The sequence below is a fragment of the Schistocerca gregaria genome, chromosome 8 (genome assembly GCF_023897955.1).
Source record: "Schistocerca gregaria isolate iqSchGreg1 chromosome 8, iqSchGreg1.2, whole genome shotgun sequence".
NCBI lineage: Eukaryota > Metazoa > Arthropoda > Insecta > Orthoptera > Acrididae > Schistocerca > Schistocerca gregaria.
In genome coordinates, this window is record NC_064927.1 from 125864602 (window position 1) to 125882483 (window position 17882).

Genomic DNA, 17882 nt, shown 5'->3' on the forward strand with positions numbered 1-17882 from the left:
GCAAAATAGTATGTCACTGAGGGTGGTGGAATAACTGCATGATGTGTTGTTCCAGAAACGGCACTTGTCACTTCTTGGTAACCAATAAAATGAATTTACTGAACCATGTCGGTGCATAAAGCTTATTAAAGGTTCCTTCACCTCAGCAAAAGTCTCAACAATCCACAGCACATTATTGCAGTTATTCGAGCACCCTCAGTGACATTTTCTTTAGAATGTGTACTTTTCCTCATGACATTCTATATCAAATCAACGAAACATCTAAAAAATTCACGTAGCTTTAAGGAAACATAAGCTTAAAATCATGAAAGATACCTCTTTTAGTCTTGTCCTCTGACACTAAAAGAATTGTATCATCAGGACAGTGAGCCTGTGTAAAGAAACCCGTATCAGGCTTGGTAACCTGTGGGAAGGAAACCTATCACTGACGACTGTTGCACAGCTATTGGGTGTGACCTCTATGGTGATGGATACTGGTTTTCTCACATTACGCATTACACACTGGTTAAGCGACCATGGACTGCGGCAACAGATTTACACAATTTTGTAAAAGTTCACATAAACTGCAAACTATGCAAACATGGAATATACCATACTTCAAACTGCACAGCTTTGCACAATAAAAAGATATTCTCAAAATTCTCTGTAACAACATGCATCCTAGAGAGAGAAAAACAGATAGATAGATAGATAGATAGATAGATAGAGAGAGAGAGAGAGAGAGAGAGAGAGAGAGAGAGAGGCACACTGCTGTGAAGTTCACCGAAACTTGCACAATGGTGTAAAACTTTAAATCAGTTAATACAATATGTGCTGCAGTTAATATGCAAAAGTTTTACTACCATGATATCCAGTGCCTTGGTAACACACAGTTCAATGTTTAGGTTTATAAGCAGTTTGATACTGCAGTTTAGTTCTGTTTTCGGGAACAAAAACAACTAAGGTCATATGTGGCCATGTCAGAACCTTAGAGCACTAATAAGAAAAACGATTTAAAAGCAACTAATTGGTAAGCCCAATCAATGTAAGGAAAGATAGCCAAGAGCAGGGACTTCCTCTTGAAGAAGGGTCCACAGAATATGCCATAGAGACAATGGGTGTCCTGAACTGAAGATTAAGTGTCCTTTGCCATACTGTAAGGCAGGTAAAAAGTAAATGTGGTCGACAGCCCATGTGCCATTCACAACAACAGCTGGTAACTAAGACAGCAAACATACATTAGAACATGCGTGGTTAAAAAAAGGGCATTCGGTCAGGAAGTGGTGAATCATCAAATGTTTATGACAATGAGCACAAGGTGGTGTGGGACCGCCACTCGGCAAATGGCGATGGCTGAAACGACAGTGCCCAATACACAACCTAGCTAAAATAATCCCCTAGTGGAGAGACTCCAAGAAGTCAGTTAAGCCGCTGGGAGATGTTTAATTCTCCAAAGCTTGTTCCCATGAAGGGAAGACCAGCTGTGATACCCGAGTGACACCACCTTATGACAGATGGCAACAGGGAGATCATAGGAAGAACTAAGGGGCCGAGGTAGGATGACTATAGCTTTGGCGGTAGCCTTGTTTCCAATCAGAACAACGTGACTGCGAACCCACAAACATCCGAGTGGCTCCTTCAAGAGTGACCAAGTGGAAGCTTTCTTGGGCGCATTGCAGTAAGGGATGGAATGTGTACAGCACCAATACTCGTAGGGCACTGAGGTAATCAGAGCAGGTGACAATTGAAAAGCCTGTGTCACCACATGTACTGCATGGCCTGATAAAGGGCAAAGAGCTCTGCTGCAAATATTGAGCAGTGTTCCAGAAACTGATACCAAAAATCGCCTGTACCAATGATGAACAAACACCCATTACCAGGGCCAGACTGAGACACATTATTGTACACAAAGGTAATATGCTAAGTTCCGTGCAAAGGTCGAGAAACTTATCGCGATAGACCATATCTGGAATAATTTCTTTCAGAAGTGAATGAAGTCCAAGGTCGTGAAGTGTTCACACCTATCAGGAAAGTGGCACGTTGCTTGAAGTTACGTTGCTGGAGCAATAACCGAAAGCGAACTGCAGGACGTAACAGAGGAGAGGGACACACCCTACACTGGTGTGTCAAAGGAGTCTTCAAAGAAAGAGGTATAGCACAGTTGGCCGGGCATGGCAGACAAATGGCATGCATAACTGCTGAGGAGAACATCACATCAGTATTACAGCAGGAGTTTGGCAGCTTCTTCTTCTTTTTGGGGGGGGGTGGGGGTGGGGGGGGGGAGTGGGTGGTTTAAGGGTGCTCAACTACTGAGGTCATTAGCGCCCAGTCACAATTGTAAGAACACACAGAATCTAGTAAAACTCAAGGGGGGGGGGGGGGGGGGACACCAGAAAGTTCTTACAAAGATGCAGATAAAATAAGTGAAAGAGTTAGATGTCTTTGGACAAGCCAGTCAAAGTAATAAAATGAAGAACACGAGCAGCTGCTCGAGCAACTCAGCTAAAATATCCTGTAAAGTAGATGGCAGAGAGAGGACAACACGAGATTGACTAAAACGGGGACATGACAATAAAACATGGCGCACTGTCAATGCATGACCACCAGGGCACTGCGGGGCTGGGTTACCGGAGAGCAGGTAGCGGTGGCTAAACCGGCAATGTCCAATCCGCAACCTGGTCAGAAGGACCTCTTCTCGCCGAGATGGTCGGGAGGAGGTTGTCCAAGCAGTTGGGAACGGTTTTACGGCCCGGAGCTTGTTTCCTTGAAGTGATGACCAAGTATCCCACCACAATGACACAAGCCTCTTACAAACAACTCCACTAATGTCAGATGACAGGATACAATGGGAGGCTGGCCGAGGCAGGAGGACTGCAGCCTTGGCTGCAGCATCAGCAGCCTCATTCCTAGGCACTCCTACATGGCCGGGAACCCACAGAAAGCTGACAGGAGAACCATCATCAGCAAAAGAATGGAGGGACTGCTGGATCCGTTGCACCAAGGGATGGACCGGATATGGAGCTCCAAAGCTTTGAAGAGCACTGAATGAATCAGAGCAGAGTACATACGACGAATGGCAGTGGCGGCGGGCATACTGAACGACCTGATGGAGAGCAAAAAGCTTGGCCGTAAAGCTGGAACAGTGGTCAAGGAGCCGGTATTTAAAGGTGACGGCCCCGACGACAAAGGCACAGCCGACACCATCGTCAGTTTTGGAGCCATCAGTGTAAATAAAGGTGTGACTGGCAAGTCGCGCATGAAGTTCGACAAACCGTGAGCAATACACTGCAGCCGGAGTACCCTCCTTCGGGAGCGAGCTGAGGTCGAGATGAATATGAACCGGAGCCTGGAGCCAAGGAGGAGTCGGGCTCTCACCCTCTCTGAAGGTGGCAGGGAGGGCAAAATCCAATTGTCGAAGAAGGCGACGAAAGCGGACTCCAGGGGGCAGCAGGGCAGACATGTACAACCCATACTGACGGTTGAGACAATCGGCGAAGGAGGACTGATAAGAGGGGTGGTCGGGCATTGACAACAGCCGGCAGGCATACCGACAAAGCAGTACGCTGCGCCGGTAGGTCAATGGTAATTCGGCAGCTTCAGCATAAAGACTCTTGATGGGACTAGTGTAGAATGCTCCGGTCGCAAGTCGTAACCCCCGATGGTGGATGGAGTTGAGACGGCGTAAGAGGGATGGCTGAGCAGACGAGGCTCCCATAATCCAGCTTTGATCGGACTATGGACCGATACAAGCGAAGCAGGAAAGTGCGATCCGCTCCCCAAGATGAACTGCTAAGAACTCTGAGGACATTAAGGGAACGTGTACAGCGGGCAGCCAAATAAGAGACGTGCGGAGACCAACAAAGTTTCCTGTCCAGTGTGAGCCCTAGAAACTTAGTTGTTTCCACGAATGGGAGAACAACAGGACCGAGATGTAAGGATGGCGGAAGGAACGCTTTATATCGCCAAAAGTTGATGCAAACCGTCTTCTCTTCAGAGATTTTGGCAGCTTCTGCATGGGGCTATCAATTGAGCTAGTGTAAAAAGGCGGCAGAAGCCAAACGGATTTACAATGGTAGATTGTATTTAGACAGCGAAAGATGGACATGTGCAGATGCATAAACAAAACACCCCTAGTCTAGTTTTGAATAGACTTACTTACAGTACCACTTAGGACACGTAAGAACTAGGTGCAGCAAGTGTCCAAGTAAGACACATGGGAGGACCAAGAAAGTTCTCTATGAAGCATGAGCCCCAGTAATGTCATAGTTTCATCAAACCAAAGAGCAGTAGGCTCAAGATTTAAAGGCACTGGAAGAAACCCATTGCACCATCAGAAATGAATACAAATGGTTTTGTCAGTGGAAAAGCGAAAGCCATTGTCGATGCATCATGAGTAAAGACAATTGAGACATCACTGACGGTGTCACTCAAGGAGAAAAGTCCATGGAGAACTGCAACAGATCGCAAATTTATCAATGAAAAGGGAGCCGGAGATGCCCGGTGGAAGACAGGCAATAATAGGGCTAATGGCTATAGCAAAGAGGACGACACTCAGGTCGGAGCCCTGAGGCACCCCATTTCTTGGATAAAGGTGTCCGACAAGTGAAAACCCACACATACCTTTAAAACCCTGTCTTTTAAAAATTCCTGTAGGAAATGGGCAGGCGGCCTTGGAAGCCCCACAAGTAGTGAGTATGGAGAATATCAGTCTTCCAGCAGGTGTTGTTATGCTTTTTCCAAATAAAAAATGACATCCACAGTCTGGTATTTCTGCAGAATACTATTCACGACATGGGTTGACAAAGCGACGAGATGGTCAACTGCAGAATGGCACTCTAAATCCACATTGTGCAGTGATGATAAAATAGCGAGACTCTAGCCACCATATCTGCCGGGCATGAATCATACATTCCATCAACTTGCAAACATGAGTGATGAGAGAAATGAAGCAGTAGCTAGATGGAAGGGTTTGTCTTCATCGGGCTTAGGTACGGATATGACAGTGGATTCATACCAACATCTAGGAAACGTGCCATCTGCCCAGATGTGACTACGTATGAAGGAGAAAGTGCTTGCCCGCAAGAGACAGGTGCTACAACATCTGAACGTTAACATTGCCTGGGATGACGAAGTGAGTTTATGACCTAGCTCCCTCATAGTATAGGTGGCATTGTAGCATTCACCATTCTGAGAGGAGAAGGGTATCATCTGAGCCTCTCCCATTAGCCTCCTCCACTTGCTTCCAATGGGGGAAGGCAGGGTGATAGTGGGTGAAGTTCGAAATCTCTTCCAAATAGCGGCCTATAGTGTTGGAGATAGCAATGGGGTTGGGGTTGGCAATGACATCATCGGCTATGGTCAGGCCGGAAAATGATGACTGGGGCTTGGTCCCAGAGAGCCGAGGACATAGGCCCACACAACAGAAAAGGGAGAGGAACAGCTATAAGAACTACTAATTGAAATCCAGCTAGCTTTTTGCTATACCATAGAATGCAACAACACTGCACACTCAACTGTTTGTAACAAATACAATTCAACATCGTAGGATGATGGTTAAAACATGGAGAGCACGTCTCCATGAGCAAGTTGGGTCGCAGCACACCTTAGTCCACCTGGGTACTGAGACATAGTGCACTAAAGAAGTGCGAAGAATGAAACATTCTGCGGTGGTAAGGATACTGTTTGGAATGTATTCCATCTGGTCATTACAAGTGGGGAGATAATGTTCATCAAAGGTCACCAGAGAGGAGTAAAGCCACCAGTCAGCCTTAGAAAGCTGCCAACTGTGTTTACACGTAGGTGGGGTAGGAGACAGCAAAGAGTCAGCACACGAGAAGTGATCGCTTGAGTAAATGTCATAGAGAATGGACCACTCAAGATGACAGGTAAGGTGGATAGTGCAAAACGAGGTCCAAATGGGAATATACAGGGTGTTACAAAAAGGTATGGCCAAACTTCCAGGAAACATTCCTCACACACAAATAAAGAAAAGATGTTATGTGGACATGTGTCCGGAAACGCTTAATTTCCATGTTAGAACTCATTTTAGTTTCGTCAGTATGTACTGTACTGTACTGTACTTCCTCTATTCACCACCATGATTTCATACGGGATACTCTACCTGTGCTGCTAGAACATGTGCCTTTACAAGTATGACACAACATGTGGTTCATGCACGATGGAGCTCCTGCACATTTCAGTCTAAGTGTTCATACGCTTCTCAACAATAGATTCGGTGACCGATGGATTGGTAGAGGCGGACCAATTCCATGGCCTCCAGGCTCCCCTGACGTCAACCCTCTTGACTTTCATTTATGGGGACATTTGAAAGCTCTTGTCTACGCAACCCCGGTACCAAATGTAGAGACTCTTCGTACTTGTATTGTGGACGGCTGTGATACAATACGCCATTCTCCAGGGCTGTATCAGCGCATCAGGGATTCCATGCGACGGAGGGTGGATGCATGTATCCTCACTAACTGACGACATTTTGAACATTTCCTGTAACAAAGTGTTTGAAGTCACTCTGGTACATTCTGTTGCTGTGTGTTTCCATTCCATGATTAATGTGATTTGAAGAGAAGTAATAAAATGAGCTCTAACATGGAAAGTAAGCGTTTCCGGACACATGTCCACATAAGACATTTTCTTTCTGTGTGTGTGAGGAATGTTTCCTGAAAGTTTGGCCGTACCTTTTTGTAACACCCTGCATGTACATGGAGTCTGAAAGGAACAAGGGTGCTGCAGCGTTTAGGCAGACGTGGTTTAGTTAATTGGGAAGTTCATCCAAGAAGGCATTTCTTGGGCAAGTTCTGGAAGAGCCCCAAAGGTGATGGGGTGTATTAAAGTTACCGAGCAAACAGAAACTGGTGAGGGAGTTGACCAATAAGCTGGAGGAAGTGTGCCCTACTGACACCGAACAACGGAGGGATGTAGACATTACATACAGAAAAGGTGAAGCAAGGAAGGGAAATGCGGACTGCAACACCTCGCAGCTGGGTGTTTGGTGAGATGGTTTGACTATGAAATCATCCCAGATGAGCAGCACGATTCCCACATGAGATGGACAGTGCTGTCCTTAAGGTGAAGGTCAAATCGGACTGGAAAGAAATGCAAGAGGTCAAAATGGTCACAAGGATGCACTTTCATTTCCTGGAGGCAGGAAACAAGTGGACATTGCGATGCCATATGCACCCATAATTCCTCCTTGTTGGATCTAATGCCATGAATGTGTCATTGGAAGAGAGAGATGACAGCAGGGGGGGGGGGGGGGGGGGGGGGGGGAAAGAAAAGAAAGAATGGCTTTCACCTCGGCAGCTGCCGAGTGCCACCCTTCTAAGACTCACTGCTACAGAGTGCAGAGACTGGAGGGAACTGCACAATGATACCTACAGACACACTGGCAGTTTCTCTGGGTTAGCCTGCGGATTCCAGGGCAGAAACACGATTGGCGGTGTGCATCAGCAAAATGGAGGTCGGCCAGATGAGGGTATCATGTGGCAGCACCACTGAAGAGGATCTCAACGTCAATGAAGGAGAAGACCGTTTGTCTTTGATTTCTTAGAGCCTTTGCAATTGGCTGATTGCTCAAAAACTTCCTGGCAGGAGGGACGTAAGAAGTCTTTGTGGGAATATTTTTTCTGTCCTTTTTGGCTGCCAGAGATGAAGACTTGGTGGCTTGTTGCGCTGGAGGAGGAGGAGGAGGAGGAAACTGGGTGATAACTGCAGTGCTGAATTTGAGGTTGCAAGTCTGCATGCCCATGTCTTCCATGGAGCGGGGTGTCGCAAGAATGGTACTGCAAGTGCCAGGTGATAAAATGCAGGGCTTTCGACTAGCCAACAACTTGCGAGCGACAGGGTAAGGCACTTTTTCCTTCACCCGGGTCTCCTGGACGGCCCACTCATTGAGATGCAAAAGACATTCCTGGTATGAGACTGGATGGTCACCATTGCAAGCAGGGAGAGGGAGGTGGAATATCGCCCTCATGAGCATCCCTACTGCAAGCAACACATCTGGCACTGTTTCAAGAGGAGATTCGTGTGTGGTTGTAAAGCTGACACTGACAGCAGTGCATAGGGTTTGAAATGAATGATCGGAACATGATGAATTAATATCCTGCTTTTATCTTTGAGGGAAGCACTACTCTATTAAACATGACAAAAAGAGTGTGTGTAAGCACTAATGTAGCAGTTACCTTTTGTATTACCCGGTGGACTGCACTGATGCCCTGAACAGGGATGTAAGTTTGGATTTCTCCATCAGTCAGACCATTAAGCAGCCTAGTGTAAGTAACACCAGTCACAGAATTCACCCTTCAATGGACCTTGACACGAGCAGGATAGCTGTGGAGGAGCGAAGTTGAAGCAGTTGTTGGGCTTGAGAAATGCAATTGGTCTCCAAAAGCAAAATGCCATTACATATACAAGAGCAGAATTTCTCAGGACCTGCAGCTGTGTCAACAACTTTCTCAATAATAAATGGATCAACCGTGGCAAAGGATTGAGGAACCAAGGGGCAGCTGGGAAATTCTTGCACTCTTTAGCCTCATTCCATTTACATTTAGAAGACAGACTGAGATGATGATTGGTTCATTGCAAGAAAATCCCTCATGTTTTCCAGCATCTCTGATTGTGCACACCTTTTAACTGCACCCCTTCCCCTCCCCCTCTCACAGTGGGACCCACCTGCCTTAGGTAATTGTTTACACCTCTGGCCATACCTCCCGAACTCCTGACAGAAGGACCAATAGGCAATTTGGAAAGGTAACAGGTAAGGCAATCACCCCACCCTGGGTATGGCTTCTACTGGGGGATACACACGAATCCTACCTGTCGACCAGGGGCTGGGAATTATGCATTAGCCAGTCACCTGTTGCGCGTCACAAGTGTGGGCCGACCTTCAGTAGCGCACAGGGAGGAAGAAGAAACAGAAAGGAACCTCAAATGCAGAAGCGGAGGCAGGGTAGATGGAGAATGAAGAAAGAAAGAAAACAGCGGTAGAACTGTTTTGATGTTTGGCTACTGAAACTTCAGGACACATTCACAAAAATATCCCAGAGGATAGACATGCAGCATGGGAAGGCCAGGGCCCATTGTAGCCCAGCACAAGTTAACAAAAGGGTGGTGAGCTCTTGGGGTGGAGGATTCTGTAGTTATCATAGCAGAAAAACTGGCTGAAATGTATCATGATGTGTTGTGGCAAAAGACACTTATCATATTATCAGCTACCCCTCCCCAAATTATTCTGACTTCCTCGTATCTCGTCATCAGGACTCAATATTACCTTCCCCAGAGAGTACCAAACAATTGTAGAGCGTAATGAATGATCCAGAATGAGATTTTCACTCTGCAGCGAAGTGTGCGCTCATATGAAACTTCCTGGCAGATTAAAACTGTGTGCCCGACCGAGACTCGAACTCGGGACCTTTGCCTTTCGTGGGCAAGTGCTCTACCAACTGAGCTATCGAAGCACGACTCACGCCCGGTACTCACAGCTTTACTTCTGCCAGTACCTCGTCTCCTACCTTCCAAACTTTACAGAAGCTCTTCTGTAAAGCTGTGAGTACCGGGCGTGAGTCGTGCTTCGATAGCTCAGATGGTAGAGCACTTGCCCGCGAAAGGCAAAGGTCCCGAGTTCGAGTCTCGGTCGGGCACACAGTTTTAATCTGCCAGGAAGTTTCGTAATGAATGATGTCACATTTACACTGTGGACCAGAGGCATATGGATGTATTCTAAATGCACTCCTATCTTGTAAGTATTTTTAGGTTATTATATGCTCACATTGGGAAACCAAGTCTAGTTTTTCAGGTGGTTTAGAACATGGTCTTCCTAATAAAACTTTTTAAAAGTTTTTACAAAAGACACATTTTTGGCATTTTTGCAAAAACCTCAATTTGTAAACTATTGGAAAGCAGTAGAAAAATGAAATTTTATATTCTAAAACCTTGTATTAGTAAGTTATGCAAAGTTTCAGGTTTATTCTGTAATGACCTATGGAGATACAGAAAGGTAAATTTCACATTTTTTTCCTAGCGACTATTTTTTCTGCCTACTTTAGCTTCAAATTATCCATACGAAAATTGAAAAAGAAATATTTTTTCATTATTTCGCTTAACAGGATGCAAGAAGACTGAACAAGGTGGCCTAGCTTTGTCTCTTTCAAGAAAATACTGCAGGATATATCATGTCTCAAAGTTGCCAAAAACTCAGGAGGTAGACTTTTGATAGTTGCACTATGGGATCAAATGAATGACTATATGCTTGAAAGTATGATATTGGAAAAAGTAAAACATTTACCAACATTCATTGTTGGGGGGGGATTTATCATTTAACTTTTGGCTGACACCCGCACTCAATAGGGAAGGTTCTGAAGTCAGGTGTAGGGGTACTGCATGCTACACTTCAAAGGGGAGTTACTATTACTGTGTTTTTGTTTGAACATCATCAGTTTGCTCAAAGCAATATTGTTATTGGTGACATTATGATACCTTTATATTAACTTCTTCTGAAGAAATTAATGGCCGAAAGACATACATTTTACATAGTTTCTCCCATGGATGCACTGTTGTCATTATGAGTAGATACTACATCCTTTAATCACTATAAACTTGGAACTTTTTTTCTTTGTTACGAATTCTGTCTTTGATACTATCCCTAAAACAGAGGAACACAGCATTGCTAGCAGAATGCTTACATCCACAGGGAGACTTCCTGAGCCATGAATACTAATAATTGCTCTACAGTGTAGGAATAGCATGAACACCCTTGCACTCCATACACAACACAGGTCCAGTATACGCCAAGCAATCACAGGAAAATGCCCTATGCTTGCACCTTTCTGCTAGTGAATTATTTTTTTTCTTTTTGCAGCCGATTATCAACTTCTTGTGGATGCTACGGACAAGTCCTCAAGTCAATCGCACCATCATCATGCTTACTCCCTGCCCCCACACCAACTATGAATGTCTCAAAGGTAGCTACAAATATCTGAGGTTTTCATTCTTCAGGCACCACTATTCAAAAAGCAGTGAAAATAAATGACAGGACAGCCCCTATGAATTAATAAAAAACAATATAGTAAACATTAGCGAAGTTTGGGGAATCATCAGTCATATGATAATTTAAAAAAGCTTCTCTTTTGACACACACAGCACTTAAGTACAATCTCCAGGATACTTAAGATTCTGTACTTAAATTTGCCATGACAGTTTTCAATTACATTACAGAGCAGAGGAAATACGTTTGACTTTAAAAAACTTTTCCAGTGAGATTTGATTCTACTGCTACAGGTGCACTAGCACATAGATAATGATGCCATGAAAAAGTAAATATACTTTCATTGCTGCTCTACTGACCAAGGCAGACTTCCCAGAAAGTGAAAGACAAGAGAAACTGTCATTTAGTCATAAAATACACTCCTGGAAATTGAAATAAGAACACTGTGAATTCATTGTCCCAGGAAGGGGAAACTTTATTGACACATTCCTGGGGTCAGATACATCACATGATCACATTGACAGAACCACAGGCACATAGACACAGGCAACAGAGCATGCACAATGTCGGCACTAGTACAGTGTATATCCACCTTTCGCAGCAATGCAGGCTGCTATTCTCCCATGGAGACGACTGTAGAGATGCTGGATGTAGTCCTGTGGAACGGCTTGCCATGCCATTCCACCTGGCGCCTCAGTTGGACCAGCGTTCGTGCTGGACGTGCAGACCGCGTGAGACGACGCTTCATCCAGTCCCAAACATGCTCAATGGGGGTCAGATCCGGAGATCTTGCTGGCCAGGGTAGTTGACTTACACGTTCTAGAGCACATTGGGTGGCACGGGATACATGCGGAAGTGCATTGTCCTGTTGGAACAGCAAGTTCCCTTGCCAGTCTAGGAATGGTAGAACGATGGGTTCGATGACGGTTTGGATGTACCGTGCACTATTCAGTGTCCCCTCGACAATCACCAGAGGTGTACGGCCAGTGTAGGAGATCGCTCCCCACACCATGATGCCGGGTGTTTGCCCTGTGTGCCTCGGTCGTATGCAGTCCTGATTGTGGCGCTCACCTGCACGGCGCCAAACACGCATATGACCATCATTGGCACCAAGGCAGAAGCGACTCTCATTGCTGAAGACGACACGTCTCCATTCGTCCCTCCATTCACGCCTGTCACAACACCACTGGAGGCGGGCTGCACGATGTTGGGGCATGAGCGGAAGACGGCCTAACGGTGTGCGGGACCGTAGCCCAGCTTCATGGAGACGGTTGCAAATGGTCCTCGCCGATACCCCAGGAGCAACAGTGTCCCTAATTTGCTGGGAAGTGGCGGTGCAGTTCCCTACGGCACTGCGTAGGATCCTACGGTCTTGGTGTGCATACGTGCGTCGCTGCGGTCCGGTCCCAGGTCAACGGGCACGTGCACCTTCAGCCGACCACTGGCGACGACATCGATGTACTGTGGAGACCTCACGACCCATGTGTTGAGCAATTCGGCGGTACGTCCACCCGGCCTCCCGCATACCCACTATACGCCCTCGCTCAAAGTCCGTCAACTGCACATACGGTTCACGTCCACGCTGTCGCGGCATGCTACCAGTGTTAAAGACTGCGATGGAGCTCCGTATGCCACGGCAAACTGGCTGACACTGACTGCGGCGGTGCACAAATGCTGCGCAGCTAGCGCCATTCAACGGCCAACACCGCAGTTCCTGGTGTGTCCGCTGTGCCGTGCGTGTGATCATTGCTTGTACAGCCCTCTCGCAGTGTCCGGAGCAAGTTTGGTGGGTATGACACACCAGTGTCAATGTGTTCTTTTTTCCATTTCCAGGAGTGTAGTTTTCTTGTGTCAAAAAATTACATTTTCAAACTCACTGCCACTTAATACACAAAAATTGTTCAGAATATTTCATCAAAATTACAAGTTAATATCTAGTGAACTTAGCAGGATAATTCAGCTACAGTCCTAACTCTCAAGCTGTCAATCACTTTCCAGATGGCACTTATTAGGTACATATCTTTTTGAGACAATATAAGTGAGTTGCAAAACATCTGTCTTGAATCTTTGTGTAACAGAACTTGAATGGTATCCTTTCTTTGTTTTGTGATGGCCAATCAATGCCAAATGCATGTGAATCAAAGTGCAGCACACATTTATTCAAATAATTAATTGCCAGTATATTTCAGGACAGTGGAAGCAGGAATGCAGCAACCTGATCATTTAACTAACTAACATATAGAGCTTACATAGTGACTGGAATTTCAGTTGTACAGTGGATGGGGATATTTATTATGCAACTTTTAAAGAATTAATGTAATTACAACAACGAACTCTTCTCATTTTTGAATCATTAGCAGGTCAAATTGAACACTAATTTTGTTAAGTTAGCTTGTTTTAACCATACCAAATAAAAGAGACTTAGTTCTCATATCAATCTTGACGTGTATTTTCGAACATGGACTTGGACATGTTTGTATGGGCGCACAACTGCAAGGTCTTTAGTGCCCGTGCGAAAACAGATCGAGACAAGTATCAGAAAATACACGAAACAGATGATAAAACAGCACGTAAAACATGGGTAACAAAAGTTGGAAAACTATGTGCGTACATGCACAGAACCACTGAACAAAGTATTGCGTATTGCGTCAGTATTTAAAAAATTTAACAACAGAGGAAGAAAGTGGTATAAGCAGCTAAGACAATATAGCTGATGGATGTGGCTGGCTGACCACAAAAAAAAGAGAAGATGAAGTAAAAGGAAGAGAAAGGGAGGGAGGGAGAGAGAGAGAGAGAGAGAGAGAGAGAGAGAGAGAGAGAGAGAGAGAGAGAGAGAGAGAGAGAGAGAGGAGGGGGGTGGCAGTGACTCTGTAAGACACTAAAATCTTCAGCCCAAGAGTTTAGGCCAGAGCCCAGACACATCACGAAATTTTGAAACAGTCACACTTGTCTCATCATCAGCTAAAATAGAAGGCACATAGAGATGTGCATGCCACAAGCATCACAAAATGGGGCATCCTCTTGCTGTAGTAAAATGCTGTGTGTGAAAGGGCAGTGCCCAGTTTTAAGGCGCGCGAGGATCACTTCATCCCACCTGAGCAACTGGCAGGAGGAACGCCATGGCCGGGTTGTTGATTTCACCAACTGCAGCTTATTGGCCATTGCCGCCAGCCATTCCTCATCCCACAACTGCATGAACTTCCTGTGTAGTGCATAAACAACAACCTGCAAGGGAATAGAACACTGTGCCACAGGCACAGGCCTCCTTTGCAACCCAATTGGCGGGTTCATTTCCCCAAATCCCTACAGGACCTGGCACAAAGCAGAATAATGCCCGTTTGCCCTACTGTTGGAGCATATATCAGCCAGATCAACCCCTCAGCGGGGTACAGATTCTTCAACGACTGTAAGGCACTAAGGGAATCGGAGCAAATGAGAAACCGTTTACCCCAAATATAACGCATCTGCTCCAGTGCCTTCAGGATCACATAGAGCTCCGCTGAGAAAACGGTATACTCATCAGGAAAGCGAATCCTGGTGACATGGTCGGGGAACATGACAGAGCAGCCAAGAGAATTCCCTTGTTTGGAGCCACCAGTGTACACTACTGTGAAACTTTGATGCATATCTAAAACGTTAAAAAACAGAGACTGCAATGTAAAATCTGATGTACGATCTTTCTTAAAATTCATCAAGCCTAAAATAAGTCTGGGCCACCACAGAAGCAAAGGTGAAAATCTGCTCTCACCGCGATGTAAAGCATGAAGACTGAACCTGACACCTCTAGAAGGCGACCCATGCAGAAATCCCATACGGTCTCATTGCCTGTAGCCAGTCACGAAAATGCCTTTCCAGCGGAGGTTGAGCAAAGGTATGGTAGGCGGTTGTGTATGATGTGGACATTGTTTTATGCACCTGGCACACCATAAGCAGCCGTTACCTGATGTAAAGTGGCAGTTCACAAACCTCTGCACAGAGGCTTGGTATGGGGCTTGTTCCAAATGCACCAGTGGCCAACCGAATCCCTTCATGGTGCACTACATCCAACATCTTTAAATAAGAGGCTGTCGCAGACCCATCCACAGAGCACCCATAATTGAGACAATCTGTTCCTCATGTACTGTGGCTAAGACATTTTAAAATACTTAAAGCCTCAAGTGACTGTTTTTTCAGGTCCTTAAGATGTGATAACCACATACGCTTAGAGTAAAATATCAGGCCCAGAAACCTCACAGCGTCTTTAAGAGTAAGGGCAGTGTCCCTCATCCTCAACTCAGAAAGTTTAAAATGGAATTAGAATGGCTAAAAAGAACACATACAGACTTCTCAGTGGAAAACTTAAAGCCACACTTCTGCCATTCATCCAAATGACGAAGAGCTAGTCGCAACTGACATGTTGTCGTCGTGAAGCTTGAAATATTGTGGCGAGAGGAAGGGCTGAATAAAAATGGGAAGCCAACCACAAAAACCCCATTCATGACACTGCTCCAGGATAAGATGCCTCCCAACAGTATCGTGGACCTTCTCAGTGTCAAAAAATGTACCTAGAAGGTGATGACGGCATAGAAAGTCTGTGTATAGCCTCCTTCAGGATGGCCAGGCTATCAAAAGGTGGAGTGATAACCTCCTGAACCGGCACTGAAAGCGATTAAGGAGTTGCCTGGATTCTAAGATCCATACAAGGAGGCAGCTGACCATCTGCTCCAAGGTCTTCCCCATGCAGCTAGTGATGGCAACACTACGGTAACTACTTTGGCATGTACATTCTTTCCCACATTTTAAAAGAGGAATTAAAATTGCCTCATGCGAGTTGGGAAAGTGACCTGATGCCAAAATCACATTAAAAAGTGCGACGAGGATATTTTAGTTTCGCCTTGTGAGGTGCCGCAGCATACTGTAATGGATCATATCATGACCAGGGGATGTGTGTGAAGCTGCAGACAATGCAGAATCCAGCTCCCACATGGAAAATGGGCAGTTGCAATCTTCTTCAGAGGTGGACCGGAAGTCCAAACTACAGCTCTCAGTAACTGCTCTATGGCGCTGAAAACCTGGATCCTGACTGGCTGTTCCAGTAACTGTGGCAAAATACGCCGCAGTTGTCTGGGTTTTGTCTGGCAGATTGGTTTGGAGAGTGCCATTCCCCATTACAGCACCTGCCATAGAGCACCTGTCTCCTCTTCCAGAAATTCTCCTGATGGTCTCCCATACAACGGAACTCTTGATGGAATGATTAATGGTGTTCACAAACTGTTTCCATGACCTCTTCTCGCTTTCTCGAATAATTTGGTGATACTTTGAACTCACTGCCCGAAAACCTGCAAGATTCTCTGCAGTTGGGCGACACTTTAACCTACACAGAGCCGCATGTCTGGTCCCAATTACAGAGCGGCATTCCACCTACGGACAGGTTGTCTCTTCTGTTGTCCCATGGACTGTGGAATGGATGCTGAAGCGGCATGGTGGATCATTTTGGCAATATGATCCACCAATGCCTCAACATTCGCACAATCTTCAAATTGGGCCAACTGGCTATAAAGTGTCCAGTCAGCTCTATTGAGGAACCATTGTGCTAGTTTCCTATCCGGTTCCACCCCATCTGGCAGGTGAATCCAGATTGGGAAGCGATACCTTCCGTCCAAGTCCCCTAACACTTCTCATTGAGTAGTGTGAGCAAGAGCTGGAGAGTAAAGCAAGAGGTCAATGGGAGATAATGAGCCAGTTGCTGTGCAGAAGTGAGTTCTCTGTCCCCCATTTAGCAAGTACATGCACAATGACATGAGAAGCCTCTCGACTGCTCTACTACTCCTGGGGCAGGTAGTTGCAGATCCCCAAAGCACATTGTGTGCATTAAAATCACCACAGAGGATGAAGGGGAGGGAAGCTTTGTAATAAGGTTGGTTAGGGCGTCTTCATGAAGTGCATCATATGGGGCAAGTAAAGGTAACATTGTCAACATATGACACACGTGTGCTGATACAGCAATGCTTGTAAAGGTGTCGTGAGAGAGGTGCGGGGTGGTAGTCAGCACTGACGAAAATACATACGCTGCCTCTAGCTCTCTTTCCACTCAGGTCATCCTTTTTGTGGAGTACATAGCCTTGTAGCTCAGGGGTGTAAGATTGTTGGAAATTATTCTCCTGGAGACATGAACATAGTGGTCTACCCTGAGATGACTAAGTTCCTCCACATACATCCTCAACGCCTGCAAGTTCCACGGTAGGATGGGAGCCATTTCATCAATGTGGTTTTAATTGGAGAATGAGGTGGAGTGGAGGGGTTGCCTGGATCCAAGGTATCTAACTCCATGATGTCCTTATCAGTCAGACATGAAAGAATGACATCTGACGGCACTTGGGATGGCTTTTGACCTGAACGTCATGAACCTTTCGCTGCACCCTATCCCTTCGAGGATAAGGGAGGAAGGGGGTGTTGACAGGCAATCTGCTTGTTGTATGCCTTTTTGACACTCACTACGGAACTGTTGCTCGCCTTCTCTGTGGTGGCTGCTTGGATTGCTTTATCCTTATGACTGTGTCGAGGCATCGAACTTAAGAACAGGTTTCTGCACCATGGAAGCATAAGAAGTGGTGAAGAGGGGAGGTTTCATCGGTATATGTTCCTTTTCGGCTTCAGCATAGGGGATCTGTTTGGTGACTTTTAGTTCCTGAATTTTTTTTCCCTCAGCAAAATCAGAGCAGTCTTGGCTCACAGAGTAGTTAACACAGACAGCTGAAGATGGATCCCAGCTTTGTGGTTGCCTTTCCACATTTCTCTCCGGTTGCTTCACCTCCACAACTCAATGTTGTGTGACTGAAAAGCTGGCATTTGTAGCACATCATTTAGTGTTAGGTACATAAGACTTAACCCTAAGTTAGAGGGAACATGCTATGATGTGGTCAGGCAA

General features: G+C 45.7%; 1 protein-coding gene and 1 non-coding gene across 2 annotated transcripts in view; both read right to left on the bottom strand.

Annotated features, from left to right (window-relative positions):
- Positions 1-17882, bottom strand: part of LOC126284157 (ras-related protein Rab-35) — a 105802-nt gene that overhangs the window by 25572 nt on the left and 62348 nt on the right. The gene's annotated exons all lie outside the window — the stretch shown is intronic.
- Trnas-cga (transfer RNA serine (anticodon CGA)) lies at positions 9376-9450 on the bottom strand. The gene has a single exon. It is a non-coding gene; the product is annotated as a tRNA-Ser (tRNA).